The following is a 16,750-nucleotide window of genomic DNA, read 5'->3' as shown; positions in this document are numbered from 1 at the left end:
GGCTTATTTCCCCTATTCTCTAAGCACTAAGGGATCTCTCTAGGAAATAGCTCTCGGGAATTATCAAGCCTCTATGGTGTATTTTCCAGCCAAGTTATTTGTGAATGGAAAATGGTGCGTCTTACAAGTGAGCATTACGCTCCTATTTATAGAGTTCGAGATACCCCTTTGAATTTCAAATTGCACCAACCCCCATGGCTGTTACAAATGTTTAATTAGATGTTTATGGAATTAAAATGGAGATTTGGGAGCTATTTGGGATGTTAGAACCGTTCAATTTGGAAAAAACTGTAAAACCAAATAGGCTGTCAGCCTCACTGGTCACGGCCACTGGCTACTGTCCCCCGGGTCGCAGCCACAGGCCATTTTCAGCACAAAAAAACCATTTTTCCAAAATGTCCCAAATCCTTTCCCACATGTCTCCAACAACCATATTTCATCATGGCTTTGTGAAATCCAATCTCAAATGTGTAACATATAATATACACATTATTGGGTAATATTTGGGAGTTACAAATCTGTAACTGATTTTGTAACTCCAAAATATGTCACATTTAGGCATACACATGTGTCTAATTTTGTGACTCTCAATAATATGTTACAAGGTGTGACAAATCACATTTGTGCGACAAATCATATTTTGTCACATTATTTAATATAACATTATATTATATGAAATAATATAACACCAACTTGTTGGGGTGCTGAGGCCATTTGTTGTGGCTGCGGTTGCGGCGGAGGCGGATGCTGAATCTGAGGCTGAGCCTGTTGTCGCTGTTGCTGCAATAGTTCCTCGACTTGTTGTCGCAGTCTGGCGATCTTCACAGTGTTGTTAATAAGGGCATATTTTCTTTCAAAAACCGAAGCACAACTTTGTGGTTAATAGTGTGGCATGCAATAGCTTTAACCCATTTAGACACATAATCAACTCCAACAAGAATATAAAGATTACCAACAGAGTTAGGAAATGGTCCCATAAAATCAATGCCCCAAACATCAAATATGTCAATAATAAGAATAGGATTTAAAGGCATCATGTTTCTTTTAGTTAAACTTCCTAACTTTTGGCAACGCTCACAAGCTTTACAATAAACATATGTATCATGAAAGATAGTGGGCCAATAAAAACCACATTGTAAAACTTTAGCAGCTGTTTTCTTACCACTAAAATTCCCTCCACATGCATGATCGTGATAAAAAGATATGATTCTAGATTGGTCACAATTTGGAATGCATCTTCTAATTATTTGATCAGGGCAGTATTTAAACAAGTAAGGATCATCCCAAATAAAAAATTTCACCTCAGAATAAAATTTAGATTTATCATGCTTAGACCAATGAGATGGTATTTCTTTAATGACCAAATAATTAACAATATCAGCATACCAAGGCAAGGAAGAAACATGCATCAATTGTTCATCAGGAAAAGTTTCAGTGATAGGAGTAGAATCATGTATAGTTTCAATAACTAGTCTAGATAAATGATCAGCAATAAAATTTTCAGATCCTTTTTTATCACGTATTTCTAAGTCGAATTCTTGTAAAAGCAGGATCCAACAGATCAAACAAGACTTAGCATATTTTTTCGACAAGAGATATTTTAAAGGAGTATGATCAGAATAAACAATAATTTTAGACCCTAACAAATAAGATTTAAAATTTTCCAATGCAAAAACAACAACAAGCAATTCTTTTTCGGTTGTGGAATAATTTAATTGAGCATCATTTAAAGTTTTGCTATCATAGTAAATTACTTGCAGTATTTTTTCATGTCTTTGTCCTAAGACAACACCTATAGCATAATCAGAAGCATCACACATTATTTCAAAAGGTATTTTCCAATTAGGGGGTCGAATAATGGGTGCGGTAGTCAACAAATTTTTTAATTTTTCAAAGGCAACATGGCAATTATTATCAAAGACAAAAGAATTTTCTTTTCCAAGTAAATGGCATAAAGACCGAGAAATTTTGCTAAAGTCTTTTATAAATCGTCTATAGAAACCGGCATGGCCTAGGAATGATCTAATTTCTTTAACAGTTTTAGGTGGGGGAAGTTTTGAAATAAGATCAATTTTAGCTTTATCAACTTCTATTCCCTCTGATGAGATTACATGACCTAAAACAATTCATTTTTTAACCATAAAATGACATTTTTCCCAGTTGAGAACAAGGTTTTTCTCTTTGTAACGAATTAAAACAAGTGACAGATGTTGCAAACATTCATCAAAGGAGGAACCAAACACAGAAAAATCATCCATAAACACTTCAAGAAATCTTTCAACCATGCCAGAAAAAGTTGAAATCATACACCTTTGAAAAGTCGCAGGTGCATTGCATAATCCAAAAGGCATGCGACGATAGGCAAAAGTCACGAAAGGGCATGTAAATGTAGTCTTTTCTTGATCTTCTGGGGCAATGGGGATTTGGTTATATCCCGAATACCCATCAAGAAAACAATAATATGCATGGCTAGCTAAACGTTCAAGCATTTGATCAATAAAGGATAATGGAAAATTGTCTTTTCTAGTAACATTATTCAGCTTTCTCACACTCTCCACCCCGTTTGTACTCTAGTAGGGATTAATTCATTTTTCTCGTTTTCAACAACTGTTATCCCAGACTTCTTAGGAACAACTTGAACTGGACTAACCCATTGACTATCAGAAATGGGGTAAATGTTACCTACGTCTAATAATTTTATGACCTCTTCTCTAACCACTTCTTTCATATTTGGATTTAGCCTTCTTTGACATTCTCGAGAGGTTTTAGCATTCTCTTCTAGATGGATTCTATGCATACATATGGATGGGATAATTCCTTTAATGTCTCCAATGGTCCAACCTATGGCTTCTTTATGTTTTTTAAGGACATCTAACAGTTTATCTTCTTGTTCTTTATTTAAAGCGGATGCTATGATAACATGTAAGGTTTCAGACTCTCCTAGAAAAGCATATTTTAAATTTTCTAGCAAAGGTTTAAGGTCTAACTTTGGAGACTCAGAAATTGATTGAACATGATCTAAGGGTGAAAAAGGTTCAACGGTGGTTTCATTTAAGGGTATGGAATCTAGCAAAGAATTCATATCATCATTAGAGTCATCAACATGCAAGTACATACCAAAGTATTTTTAACAAAAGTCAAGTAAGTCATTTCCATCATCTTCACAAATACTATCTGTAACACCCTACTACCTTAGATCTGTTACTAAGTGAGGTTAAAATGTGCAATCAACTCGCTAAACGAGGTTTTTAAAACAAAAGTGTGATTAAGTGAAAGTCCAGGCTATAATCTTTAAAAAGTACTCTATTTCATTAAAAGTTCAAGAGTTTAACATTCGGGATCCCATAATTCAGTTTATAAAATATTTACAACTCAAAACAAGTTTATAAGTAATTAACCATCAAAACTAGGGTTTGTACAACCATTTCTCAAAAGTATTCCCAACCACAGCAGTCAGGCAGGCCGAACATGTACGCGCCGCCCCCACGCTCTCCGTACTCATGGCTGGTTGACTTTTTCTTTGCTCTTACCTGCAACACAAAGCACTCGTGAGCCGAAGCCCAGCGAGAAAACTCAAGCGATACATAACATATGCATAGTATACAGTCAACACAGCAAATAGCTCATATCCAGTCACACAGTCCATAAATTCTAACACATATACGGCCATGCCGTCCCAGAAGCATTACCATAACCTGGGATCTTGGTCTACACCGTAAGGATATCCCATGTATCCACTGGGGTCTCACCCTAACCACGAGCACCTCATGTGCTAAGTGGTATTCCCGGCCTCATTGCCGTTCTCGGCCCTTCGTCTTTCCCGGCCCTTAGCCGTTCATTCTGCTATTTCCACATTTAGCATACTCAAATAACAATCAAACACATAATCATTGATGTCATGCTACATCCTAGCAATAATATAATTTAGGGCCGCGCCCTGCAACAAAACTATGGGCTCAAGCCCTGCTCTACGGGTGCTACAGTTTTCTTACCTGTATCCCGAGCTTCCCGATGCACCACGGTCACAAGCACAGTCCTCTAGCATGAGCCTCTCCAAAATCCTAGTCACAACACATGTAAAAAACTCTTTAATACTAACCAATCCAAAACCACTTCCCGGGATCAATCCCACACTCTCGGAATCCCCAAATTCCTATAACCATATATCGGAAACATCCCCCGAACCCCTGGAGCAAAAAACTCAAAATTACAAAATCCTATGTTCTGAAAATAGCCTAGCGCCGCGGCGCCCAGCAAGTCAGAGAGCTTGCCCTACCCAGAATCAGCCTCGTGCCGCGGCGCCCAAGAACAGGGCCGCGGTGCTCCTTCGCGAACCTAGAAATCTGGGTTTGTCCCCTGCATTTCCCCGAGCCAAAACCACTCCAAATCATCCCAAACTCATACCTAAGCCCCCAAAATCAACTCAAAACCCCACATAGACCATTCAGCAACCTATAAACATCATAATCTAGCTCAATTACACAATCACTCCCATAGATCACACTTTAGTTCCATGCCTTAGTAATTCAAACCAGAAAGTTAAAAGCTTAGACCCAACCTAAACCACACTTCAAATTCCATAATTCACAACAGAAAGAAACTTTATAATTGCACAGAATCCTTACCTTGAATGATGAATCCAACCTTAAGCTCCCTTGCTTCCAGCTCCAAGCTAAGCCTTCTAATTCCACAAGCTGAATTCTCACAAAACCAGCCATGGCTATTCCTTAAATTTCCACTCTTACTCTCTGAAATCAAGCTTAAAACTCAATAAAACAGAAGCAATTCTTACCTCAGAACTAATCTTGACACTTGTTTGGCTTCAACTACTTCAACCCACCTTGATTTCTCCTCTAGATTCCAAACTCAGCTTCCTTCCTTTTCTTCTCTTTTCCTTTGGGTTTCTCCCAATTTCAGCATAAACAAATCATGCCCCAAGTGAAATAACGTGTATGATCCTTTTCCTTCAGCTAATGGTTATCTATCCTGCCAAATGACTATTCTACCCTTCCATAAATACCCCTTCCTAACTAAACCTCAAGGTCACTTTTGTCAAATCATCTCTATTGCAGTTCTACCATTTTCCTATCACAACTTGTTACTTTCAGCAGTTACCTAAGGTTACACAAGTTACCAGATTACCAGTTACCATTATCTCTCAAGGACTAAATTACAAAATCCCTGAAATACCCTTAGGCTCCTCCCGAGCCGGGTATAAAATCCCGTTGTGACTTTTAAGTTATCTAGCTCGCTAGGACCGTCTCGGTACGTGCATCACACTGATATCACCACACTCACGTGGTACAAATCACACAATACAATTATCGCATTTATGCCCTCAGCGGGCTAAAATTACCAGTTTACCCCTATCATGCAAACGGGGCCCTCATGCACATTTATACCATCTAAACATGCATTCCAATCATATATTCATTTAAATTCATATATTAACATATTAATTCACTTACTGCCCTCCAGGCACGCTAATGAAGGTCCTAAACCTTATTAGCAACTTAGGGTGTTACACTATCTATCATGTTAACTTCATGCACTTCCTCACACTCAATAGATTTAGCAACATTAAATACATTCAATTCAACAGTCATATTTCCAAAAGATAGTTTCAAAACACCATTACGACAATTTATGATTGCATTAGATGTAGCTAAGATGGTCTACCTAAAATGATAGGAATTTGAGCATGCATATTTTCCACAAGTTGAGTATCAAGAACAATGAAGTCAACAAGAAAATAAAATTTATCAACTTTTATCAAAACATCCTCTATAAAGCCTCTAGGAATTTTCATAGGATGATCGGCTAATTGAAGAGTTATAGAGGTAGGTTTTAGCTCACCAAGACCAAGTTGCTTATAAATAGAATAAGGCAATAAATTCACACTAGCACCCAAATCAAGTAAAGCTTTGTTAATAAAATGATCACCAATAATGCATGAAATTGTGGGACACCCAAGATCTTTATATTTAACAAGACTCGTATATTGAATAATGGAACTAGCTTGTTCAGTTAAAAATGCCTTTTTAGGAACATTAGTGTTTCTTTTAACAGTACAAAGATCCTTTAAAAATTTAGAGTAGGCAGGAATTTGTTTAATGGCATCTAAGAAAGGGATATTGATACTAACTTGTTTAAAAACTTCTAAGATGTCATTATATTGGCCACCTTTTTTAATTTGAAGTAATCTTTGTGGGAATGGGGCTTTTGGAATGAAAGGATGGATTGGAGTTTCCTTGTTTGAAGAGTCATTGGCATTAGAACTAGAAGGCTGACTCTTTTCTTTTTCAACCTCGGGTATGTAATCGGGTTTGACAATGTTCTTTCCGGACCTAAAAGTTGAAATTGATTTGACTTCTCCATTATGACTAGAGTTTCCTATCTCATATTGACCTTTTGGATTAGGGATAGGTTGACTAGGGAATGTTCCTTTTCCTCTATCAGCTAAAGCAGTGGCGAGTTGTCCTACTTGTGTCTCGAGTTTGGTAATTGATTAAGATTGATTTTGTAGGATTTTTTGAGTGGATTGCATAAATTGTTGTAAAGTATCTTCTAAGGAAGGTTTCTTTTGTTGAGGATATGGTTGATTTTGTTGGACATGAGTTTGGTTTTGTGTGTTGTATTGGCGCCCTTGATTCATTTGGGGTTGATTTTGTCTCCATGAAAAGTTCGGATGGTTTCTCCAATTTGGATTGTAGGTGGATGAAAATGGGCTATCATTTGGTTTCCCATAAGAATGAAGAGCATTGGCCTCCTCAGAAAAGGCTTCTTGGTAGGAAGGACATGATTGGGCATTATGGCAAGGTCTAGAACATATAGAACAAACATATTTTCATGGTTATATTGGAGAATTTATAGTTTGGCTTATGGCTAAAGCTTCTACTTTTCTCACTAATTTGTCTTATGATGTTATTAAGTCTAATTCATCTTTTACTTCATACCTTCCTCCTCTTTTTGGTGAATTAGTTGACCTAGACCTAGGATCAAAATAATTCCATAGTTGTGAATTGACAGACAAATCTTCAAGGGTGTCCCAAGCCTCTTGTCCTTGAAATTTTAAAATTTTTCGGGTATGCATTGATTGAATCGTTTGATGATTAGAGGGAGTCAAACCATCATAAAAATATTTTACAAGTCTCCATTTTTCAAAACCATGATGAGGACATTTTAATAATAAATCTTTAAATCTTTCCCAACATTCATAAAATTCTTCATTATCTTTTTGAAAAAACTCAGAGATTTCTCTCCCTAGACTATCAGTTTTAGACATAGGAAAAAATTTCAGCAATAATTTATTATAAAGTTGATCCCATGTAGTTATAGATCCTGTGGGAAGGGAATTTAACCAAGATTTTGATTTTTCTTTTAATAAAAAAGGAAACAACCTTAGTTTGACCGACTCATCAGAAATTTTTTGAAATTTAAATGTTGAGCAAATTTCTAAGAAATCTTTGACATGTATGTAAGGATCCTCTCTATCTAACCCATAAAAAGATGGCAACAATTGAATGATTGCTGGTTTAAGCTCAAAATGAGTAGCAGAAGTTGTAGGAAAAACAATGCATGAAGGAGCATTATATGAAATAGGTGCAAAATATTCAAGCAAAGTTTTTTCAGGCACAACATTTTCATCAACATGATTAGCAATTGGTTCCATGATGCTCAAATTCTTACTAACACTTTCAATTTCAAACAAAGATAGACGTCTTTTTACTAATCGATTTTTAGAGTTACGTTCCCAATGATGCATACAATTTTCACAAAGCAACAGAGATAATCTCAAACAAACAATTTTCTGATGTGGAAGATCAGTTAAAACCGCAACCACAGAGCATACTTATAATTTTTAGAGATTTCACAACAATATAATTCTTATGGTTTACTTGTCCCCAGGCCTATTTGATTCCACTTACTCGCACACTACTAACAACTCCCCGAGGTTAATTAGTAGAGGCTCATTGGGAATTTTGTTCAAATTTCCTTTAAGCAAAAATTGCTTATGGTGAAAGGACAAGATTTAGGTTTTTTTTCATGTATTTTTCAAAATTACACTAAAATATGATAAAAGACAGAAAAATAAAGTAAAATTAAATGAGACTATAAAGTTAGGCAAGAGTAGGGAGGCATAGCATGCCATCAACCATAACAAAAATAAGGTAAAAATTAGGAGGCACAAGTGCCATCAACTAAAACATAAGATAAAAGACTAGGAGGCAAAATTGCCATAAACTATCTAGGAGGCAAAATTTCCATCAACTAGTAACTTGCAATAAATAAATAAAAATAACAACAAGATAAATAAAGAAAATTACAACAAAGGTTAGGAGGCACAAGTGCCGTCAACTAACAAAGAAATACAAGGAATAAAAATTACAACAAAATTATAACAAAATTAGGAGGCACAAGTGCCATCGACTATAAAAATTAAAAAGATAGATAGGAGGCACAAGTGGCATCAACTGAAAAAACAATAAATATAGAAATATAAGCAAGTATTTTTTTTATGGGTGGTAGAACTGTCCCAATTTTTCTTTTTATCTTTTTTTTTTTAGTTTTATATAAATATATATTTCTTTATATTTTTGTATATATAATTTTTTTTCTTTTTTTTAACTGCAAAAAATAAAATAACTAGTAGAAGAATTTACTAACCTTGAGATAAATTTCGTTTCTTTTCTCCTTGCAACTCCCCGGCAACGGCGCCAAAAACTTGATGTACCCAAAAACAGGTATGTTTTAAATATTTATACTTGCAAGCACACGAATCGTATATGGAATATAGTGTTCGTGTAAGCACGAGATCGAACCCAAAGGAGTTGTCTAAAATCAAAAAAGAAAACTATTTTAAATCAAAATTAATAAAGCCTAACCTAGCTCCAAAGATTGATGAGGTTTAATGTCATGAATATAAAATAAAAGATTTAAAATAAAGCTATTTAAGAGAATGAAAATAACTCAATAAGGATTTTAAAATAAGTGATAAAAGGAAAGATTATTAAGATACTAGATTCCACAAAATGTAAGTTTAATAATATTTATTAGTATATTGATTCCCAAGTTTTAGTGATAGTTAAAATAAGTCAAACTATCATTTTCCAAATAGATTTATAATTTTAAGCACAAATTACTTCTAGAAAGATATGATTTTTCTTCACTTTTCAAAAATTATAATTTCAAAGTATTTAATGTGAATCAACCTAATGAAACAACAAAAAATCAAATAACATTATTTATAAGGTAAAACATAATATTTTTGTTCTAAGCATGGATGTGTACAGTTTAATGACACTTCTTACACAAAGAATATTATGTTTTTGCAAAATGAAGAACAAAGTGCATATTATCTAACAATCCAAAATATGAGATATTAAAGATGAAAGACATATATGAAGAAGAAAAATCCATAAACTTTGTTGCATTACAAGGGAAATCAATATACAACATAAATATTATCTAGTTACAAGTTGCTTCATCATGATCTTAATAATCTTATGAAAAAGATTAGAAGCAGATAGCTAGAATAGATTTTACAAAATAAACAAAATACATACCTGAAAATGCTCTTGAAAAACCCCAAAATGGAAGAGAGAATGGTAGAGAGAAAATGGGAGAAAAGAAGATGGCAACCAAAAATTAAGCACCATCAAATGGTCTTGAAATTCTATATTTATAGCCAAAATGAGATTATTAAAATAATCAATTTAAATTAAGTAAATTGATTGGATTAATTAAATAAAGTAAATATGGCATGTAGGGGTAAATTATAGGGTGTAATGATGATTTTTGTGGTGAAAATGTGTAGAAAAAATGGGTAAAAAGTTGGCATTTTGGACATAGGGGACAAATGTACATTGTTGGGCTCAAAATGGGGAAAAGGCAGCTTGTTGGCTGCTGGTTGGGTGGCTGTTTTGGCTGGGCTGGGCGTGGAAAGGAGGTGCTTGAGCTGGCCCGTGTGGTGTGACTGCTGTCTTGGATTGGGTCCAACTGGGCTTCAGGTGCAGCTAGGCTGAAGAGGAGCTACTGAATGTTGGGCTGAAGTAGCACAGGAAGCTTATGGATGGATGGTATGCTTCGGTGGCAGCTGGGAAGATTGGGAGCAGCTAGTGTTGGGTGGTGATGCTGGGTTGGTGGCGTGGCAGCTGCTAGGAAAGGCTTCGACTGGGAGAGGCGTTGTGCTGCTTGGAGGAGCTTTGAGGAGGCACGACTTGAGGAGATTTCAGTTGGGCCTGGGGAGCTGCTGGGCTTCGGTCTGAGATGGGTGCAACAGATGGGCCTGAGTGGCTTTTGGTATGGCTGGGCAGGGGCCTGAATTTCACAAATGCTACAATTTTTCCTTTTTTCTTGCTTTTCAAGAGCCCAAAAATACAACATATCTCCTAGAAAAAAACATAAATAAAATTAAAACTAAATATTTTCAATAATCAAATATACAACATAAGTTCCATGAAAATATTAATTAAAACTTAACTTATATTTAACATTTAAGTTCAATAATGCAATATTTTTTTTACCTCAAATTAAACAACAATAATTCAAATAATTAACTACAACATTTTACAACAAAATAACTATAAAAACAAACAAAAATATATAAAATCAAAATAAACCCAATAAATTCAAAATTACTTTAAAACTTAATAAATTAATTAAAAACTCAAGAACTAAGCAACAATTAGCATAAAAAATGTGGAAAAATAACTCTATTTTGTAGAGTTATCACGTGGATTGAATTGTCACGACGAAGAATGTCGGTCGATGGCTAGAGTGACTCTGAATTAGAAACTGTGAGGTAGGAAGTGAGAATTATTTATTATGGGGAAATGAGATGAGAGACAAGAAGTATTCTGTTTCAGAATTGGTTTAGAGGACGAATGAAGTTATTAAGGATTGTTAGATCAAGAGTGTTTGCTTTATTGAAAAGACATAAGAGAGTTTGCAAATTAATGTATGTGAACGTGGTGTTCCAGGACTGGAGACTTTTTTCTTCTCTGAGTATTGTGGACTAATAAGGATAAGATAGTATGGGAAAGAAAGAGGAGTTTTGACTCTAGATTGATTAGACTTATGAGATCCTAGTAAGGATTAGGCCAGGGGTCTACAGATTAGCCTTACCCTAGCATGGGTAGAGGCTCATAAGGTGTTACTGGTGCCAATTTCAAGGAATGAGGTGTTGAGTACTACACCTGATTGGGTGAAGCGACCCTAGAATTTCAGTGGCACTTACTGTGTAACGAAAAGCCAGTGGAAATCCTGGATAGAAGAGATAAAGTCTTACAGAATAAGACTGTCACTATAGTGAGGGTGTTACAAAGAGATAGCTGGATAAAGGACTAGACTCTGAAGTCATAGTTAGATTGGTGGGATTAGTATCTAGAGATGTTTGAATAAATTTTGAGGACGAAATTTCGATAAGGAGGGGATAGTTATAACGTCCCAAATTTGCTAATAAGACTTAGAGCCTCGATTAGTGTGCCACGAGGGCATAATTGGATTTATATGTGAGATTAATTGAATAAATGTGTGACTACATGGAATACATGATTTATATGGTAATATGAATTATGTGCATGTTTATGTGTATTAAATATGCATGTGGGCCAGTTCTTGTTAATAAGGGAATATTTGTAATTTTGACCTGTTGAGGGTATAAATGCGATTATATGTGTTAAATGATTGAGACCACAATATTATGTGGATATATTTGCGATATTCGGCTCGAGGCGATCCCAGTGAGTGGAATAGTTACAACGGGGTTAAAAACCCAGCTCGGGGTGAGCCTCGGGGTATTTTGGGAACGTAGTCCATACTCGGGATTTATTGGGTAACGTGTAGTTATTTTGTGATAAATTGGGTATGTCAGGATTAATTGGTAATTTATAGGACTACTTGAGGATTAGTGTGGAATAAGGCAAATGTCATTTTCCCTCGGGTGCATTAAATAATAAGGTTATGAATAAGGGGTATTTTAGTCTTGTTTCAAACGAATAGACTTAACCCATGGCCTGTCTTAGCGGCCTAAAGGCCATAGGAAGCCTAGAAACAACCAGAAAACATAAGGAAACAAACATTCTCAGCCTCTCTTTCTCTCTCACGGTTTCCTCTTCTCCCTTGAGGTAGTTTGGCTTCCTTGAGTTCTTGAGGTGATAGTTTGAGAATTAAAGCTGAGAATTGGAGCTAGGGTTGGGGTCAAGGCAGGTTGAGGTTTGGAGCTATGAACTAAGGTAAGGACCCTTCCATGCTGTGATGAATGTTTTTAATTAGTTTAAACTTTGGCTGAGGTTTAGACTTTAGTTTTAGTTCCTTGAGTTGTGGTAAGATTGTTGGCTTGTTTTTGGGTGATTAATAATGCTTGGGCTATGTTCCTGAGAGTTCTAGACTCAATTGTGGCTTGGATCTGTGTTTAAGATGAATTTTGGTGAATTTGGGTCGAGGAAAATGCAGGGAAAAGCCCCAAAATTTCTGAGTTTCGTGCTCGAGCCATGACGCTATTCTTCAAGCGCCGCAGCCCGTGTACATGATAGGGCCTTGGCGATTCTCTGAAATCTTCTAAGCGCTGTGGCGCTGGTTGGGGTGCGTCGCGACTCTAATAGAAAATGTTAGCCAAATAAGGTTTTTGAGTATGGGAACTCAAATCTAAGGGCTCGGGAAGGATTCTACAACCCGGTTTAGTAGAATTCGAGGTCCCGGAGGCTAGGAATGAATTTTGAAACTTTTAATTGGTTTAGTATTTGATGGATAACCATTATTATGTTGTGACTAGGGGTACCGCAAGGATCGGGATAGAAAAGGATCGTGCTCGTTGTCACCCTACCCTATCACAGAGGACTTGAGGTAGGAAAACTATTTCTTGCACCCAGTGTAGGGTGTGCGCCCCAATTGTAGGGCACAGAAGGAAGTGTGACATGATTCCATTATAGTTGAATGTTTGTTTCAAATGAATTTATGCTATTATAACTGTTTGTATTAAATGTCTGATTATGAGACCGGTAATGACATCACATGTGTAATGTGCACCGTAGTGGTGAGGCCATAATGCAGACCTGGGATCCGCTACAGTGGAGGGGCCATTATGAAGATGGAATGTCCATCCACTGGGCATGAGTCGTATAATGTTTGGAAATTCTATATGAGTATGATGTGGTTATAGAGTATGAAATATATGATAATGTAATATGCTTATATGTATGATTGCTGGGTTTTCTTGCTAGGCCTTGGCCCATGGGTTCTTCGTGGTGTAGGTAAGGGCAAAGGAAAGCTGGACCAGCCATGAGTTAGAGAGCTATAAGGGTAGCGTGTACATACTCAGCATGCTTGGCTGCCACAGAGGAGATATTTTGTGGAACAAGAGTTTAGTTAAAATTTTGTCTCTTAGGTCGACTAAGTTTGTATTTATCTTTGGATGAACTTGTATTTATTTAAAACCTTTGGGATCCCTTGTATCTACTTAATCTTTTAAATGAAAATTCCAACTTTTGGCCATATCTTTTGATACTTAAACTGTCGTTTAAACCTAATTACACTTTTAAGTCAAAATGACTCGCTTAACGAGTTAAGCACTATTCTTAACACACGGTGTAACAGGCCTGACTATTCAAGGCATTATAATACGTGCCAAGTAGGAACCTAATGCCTACTTGAAATGGGAGAAGTAACGGGTGAGCTAAAAGCCCAGTAAGGAAGTAAAAACATATAGAAACAACAGGAAAATACAACATTTCTATACTTCTCATCTTTTCTTTAAATGAAATATAACACACATTCATTCAATTTCTATATAATTACTTTATTTAAAAATAAATAAACAAACAAATAAAGTACCTACTCAATGAGGAAACCAGGAAACATAATCCTAGGAACTGATCCTCCTGTGCCGACTTGGGGCCTATGGCGCGTTCGCCCTGTGAGTTACGTCATACCTTAGTAACTCCTATGTTGTATAGCGTACATAACGCTAAAAACATTGTTTCTCTTTTATTCAATCATTCCAAAGATCAAACACAATACTCATAATAACTTACCACATGAGGTACCCATTTTACTTTCAAACATTGAGAACAATATACATAGTAATCTTGCTAACTTCCTTACCTCAAGTCTAAGCAATTACGAGAGCGTGACAACTTCACAACGAGCCTAGAATAATAATCAAAACACTTGTCTTAATATCATGTAAAACACACATGAATGCGTCAAAACATATCATATGTGTGCATGGGTCATGCACACGTGACACCTATCTTAAAACAAGTTGAACCACTCTCTAATTTCTAGCATAATCTCATACATAAAATCATGCTTGCATGCCCCACATAAAATCATGGAAAATTATGCCATTACACATAACAATCTTAAAGTTCTTCAAACAAGGACCTTAGACTTACTGAATTAACATACAATTACGCGTAAAAATGCATTTGCATGTAAGATGCATATGTGAAACCATTCTTGAAAACTAAATCAAAGTTGAAAATATCATACACTTTATTTCTTGACAATTTTACAAAAAATTCAGCAAGCATTATTAAACTCAAATTAATTCCCCATTAATTTCCTAGCATACTTGCTACCATTTTGTCATCTTAAAAACCATTCAAAAACATGCATTATGACTTAATTCCAAAATTCAATTCAAACTCACAAACTAGTCATGGCCTAAATTACAATAGGCAAGGATACCAACTTTAATTCAACATAGGCATAAACTTGTTTAATACTCATAATTCAATTTAGAAATCATACCCCAAAATAATTAATCAACTTATTAATCATGCTTTTAATTTCAACCATAAAATAAGAAACAATATTTTTTCTAAATTAAAAATGAAAATGTGAATTATTTTGAAGTCTCTTTCTAGAACACCTAATCACATAGATTCATGGTGTTCACAATAATTCCAAAACTTGTTTAAAATACACTATCATCATGGCACAAAATCACTCTTAGATACACATGCTTTCTATTCTCGTACATTTAAAAAAATAAATCAACATGTAATTCATTTATTTACCTTTAAATTTTAAGCTTATAATTTCATATAAATTATAGAATTTTCTTAATGGAATGAGAGAATAAAATATGTAAATCTAATCCTTTTGTGGGATAAACTCATTCTTATTCTACTCATTCTTGCTAAATAAACATACTAACAATAAAATTCAACAAGTACATAAAATCATAAAAATAACAAACAACACTTATTAATATTCCAACAATACATCGTAACCTTAAAAGGAATTGATTCCTAACATGCTTGCCATTCCAAATCATCAAATCATACATAAAATCATGACATAAAAATAATAGATGAATTGACATAGCACTATTGCATGCTCCTTATAAATTACCAATACTCTATAATATCAATAAACATATATTTATTCATTTTTTTTACTAATACAACAATGGATTTATTTACTTCAAGAACCAAGAGTGACAAACAAAATATACCCTTTTATGCAAAACAACCACCACAATATCTAACATGCCTTTTTATCAAGAAAAGAAACAAAACCACAAAATCAAGAAAAGAGATGAGCACTAGAATTTCCATTACCTCTTTATATGTGGCACAACACTAGAAATAGTTTTAAATGCTTGATACCACAATAACCTAGGTTCAATTGAAACCCAAAAACACTATATCTTAAAATCAAGAAGAGAATAATAGATTAAAGAATTCAGAAACACAAGATCACTTTACCTTTTCTTCTTATTTTCTCTACTAGGGTTTGAAATACCTTCTTTCTCTCTTCTCTTTTTTTTCTTTCTCACGAGCTCTCTCTCTCTCTTCTCTCCTTGTGAATTCGGTAGCCACCAAGTTGTTTGTAACTAGTTTACCATATGCACAGCAGAAAAAATGTGGTGGTGAGCCTAGGGATTTAAAAAAAATTATTTAAATAATCGGATCCACTAATATGCAAAAGATTAATCAATGAGAAAGAAAAATATGGGGATTTACCAGTTTGAGAACAATCAAGAATCATTGCTATCTTTTAGTAACTCCAATGAACATCCAATCCAAAGAAACATTTTCAATACTTAGACAAAGATCTTCCAAGATGTATTTATACACCTCAAGACGTGTGTGGGCACGTAGAGTAATGGCGTGAAAATTTATGATTCACAAGATGTACTCAACTCATGAGATCTTGAAATATTAGGTCTGAGACCTTTTTCAAGGATACAGAAAAAATAATACGATATATTTTCTCTCTGTGTAAAATACTTAAAATTCTCTAGAATCTTGTAGAAACTAATTTCTTTCAGATAGATTTATGAAAGAATTAATTAAATTCAAAATTTAAATTATAAATCAATTAATAAATAAATAAAAGAAATATCTAAGACCAAGTCTTGGACCTAGCCCTACGTCAATCACAATGCATGCACTGTAACTGGCATATACCATATCCCAATTTCAGGGATATGTATCTCAACCATTTTTATTTAATAGTCATTTATTCAAAATTACCTAAAACTAATAACTTATCTTATCAAATTAATTAAAGAATAAATATCATTTCAAATTTGAATCCAATTTGAATTATCATAAATATCTTTTCACATTATTTAAATAAATAAAACTAATTAATTATCATAATTATTTAAATTCCATTTTCGAAAATGCCAATTTTATATAAAAAATAATTTTAAAAAATTATATTTGTTGACCTCCTTTTTCGCTATCAACCTAATAATAGAACTTAAATAAAATAATAAAGAAATACACTAAGG

General features: G+C 34.6%; 1 non-coding gene across 1 annotated transcript; it reads left to right on the top strand.

Annotated features, from left to right (window-relative positions):
* Positions 1-7,163: 7,163 nt before the first annotated feature.
* LOC133787382 (small nucleolar RNA R71) lies at positions 7,164-7,270 on the top strand. The gene has a single exon (XR_009872408.1). It is a non-coding gene; the product is annotated as a small nucleolar RNA R71 (small nucleolar RNA).
* The last annotated feature ends 9,480 nt before the right edge of the window (positions 7,271-16,750 follow it).

This window comes from Humulus lupulus, chromosome 6 (assembly GCF_963169125.1).
Source record: "Humulus lupulus chromosome 6, drHumLupu1.1, whole genome shotgun sequence".
Classification (NCBI taxonomy): domain Eukaryota; kingdom Viridiplantae; phylum Streptophyta; class Magnoliopsida; order Rosales; family Cannabaceae; genus Humulus; species Humulus lupulus.
The sequence above is the reverse complement of the archived record's forward strand: the minus strand, read 5'-3'. Positions and strand labels throughout refer to the sequence as shown.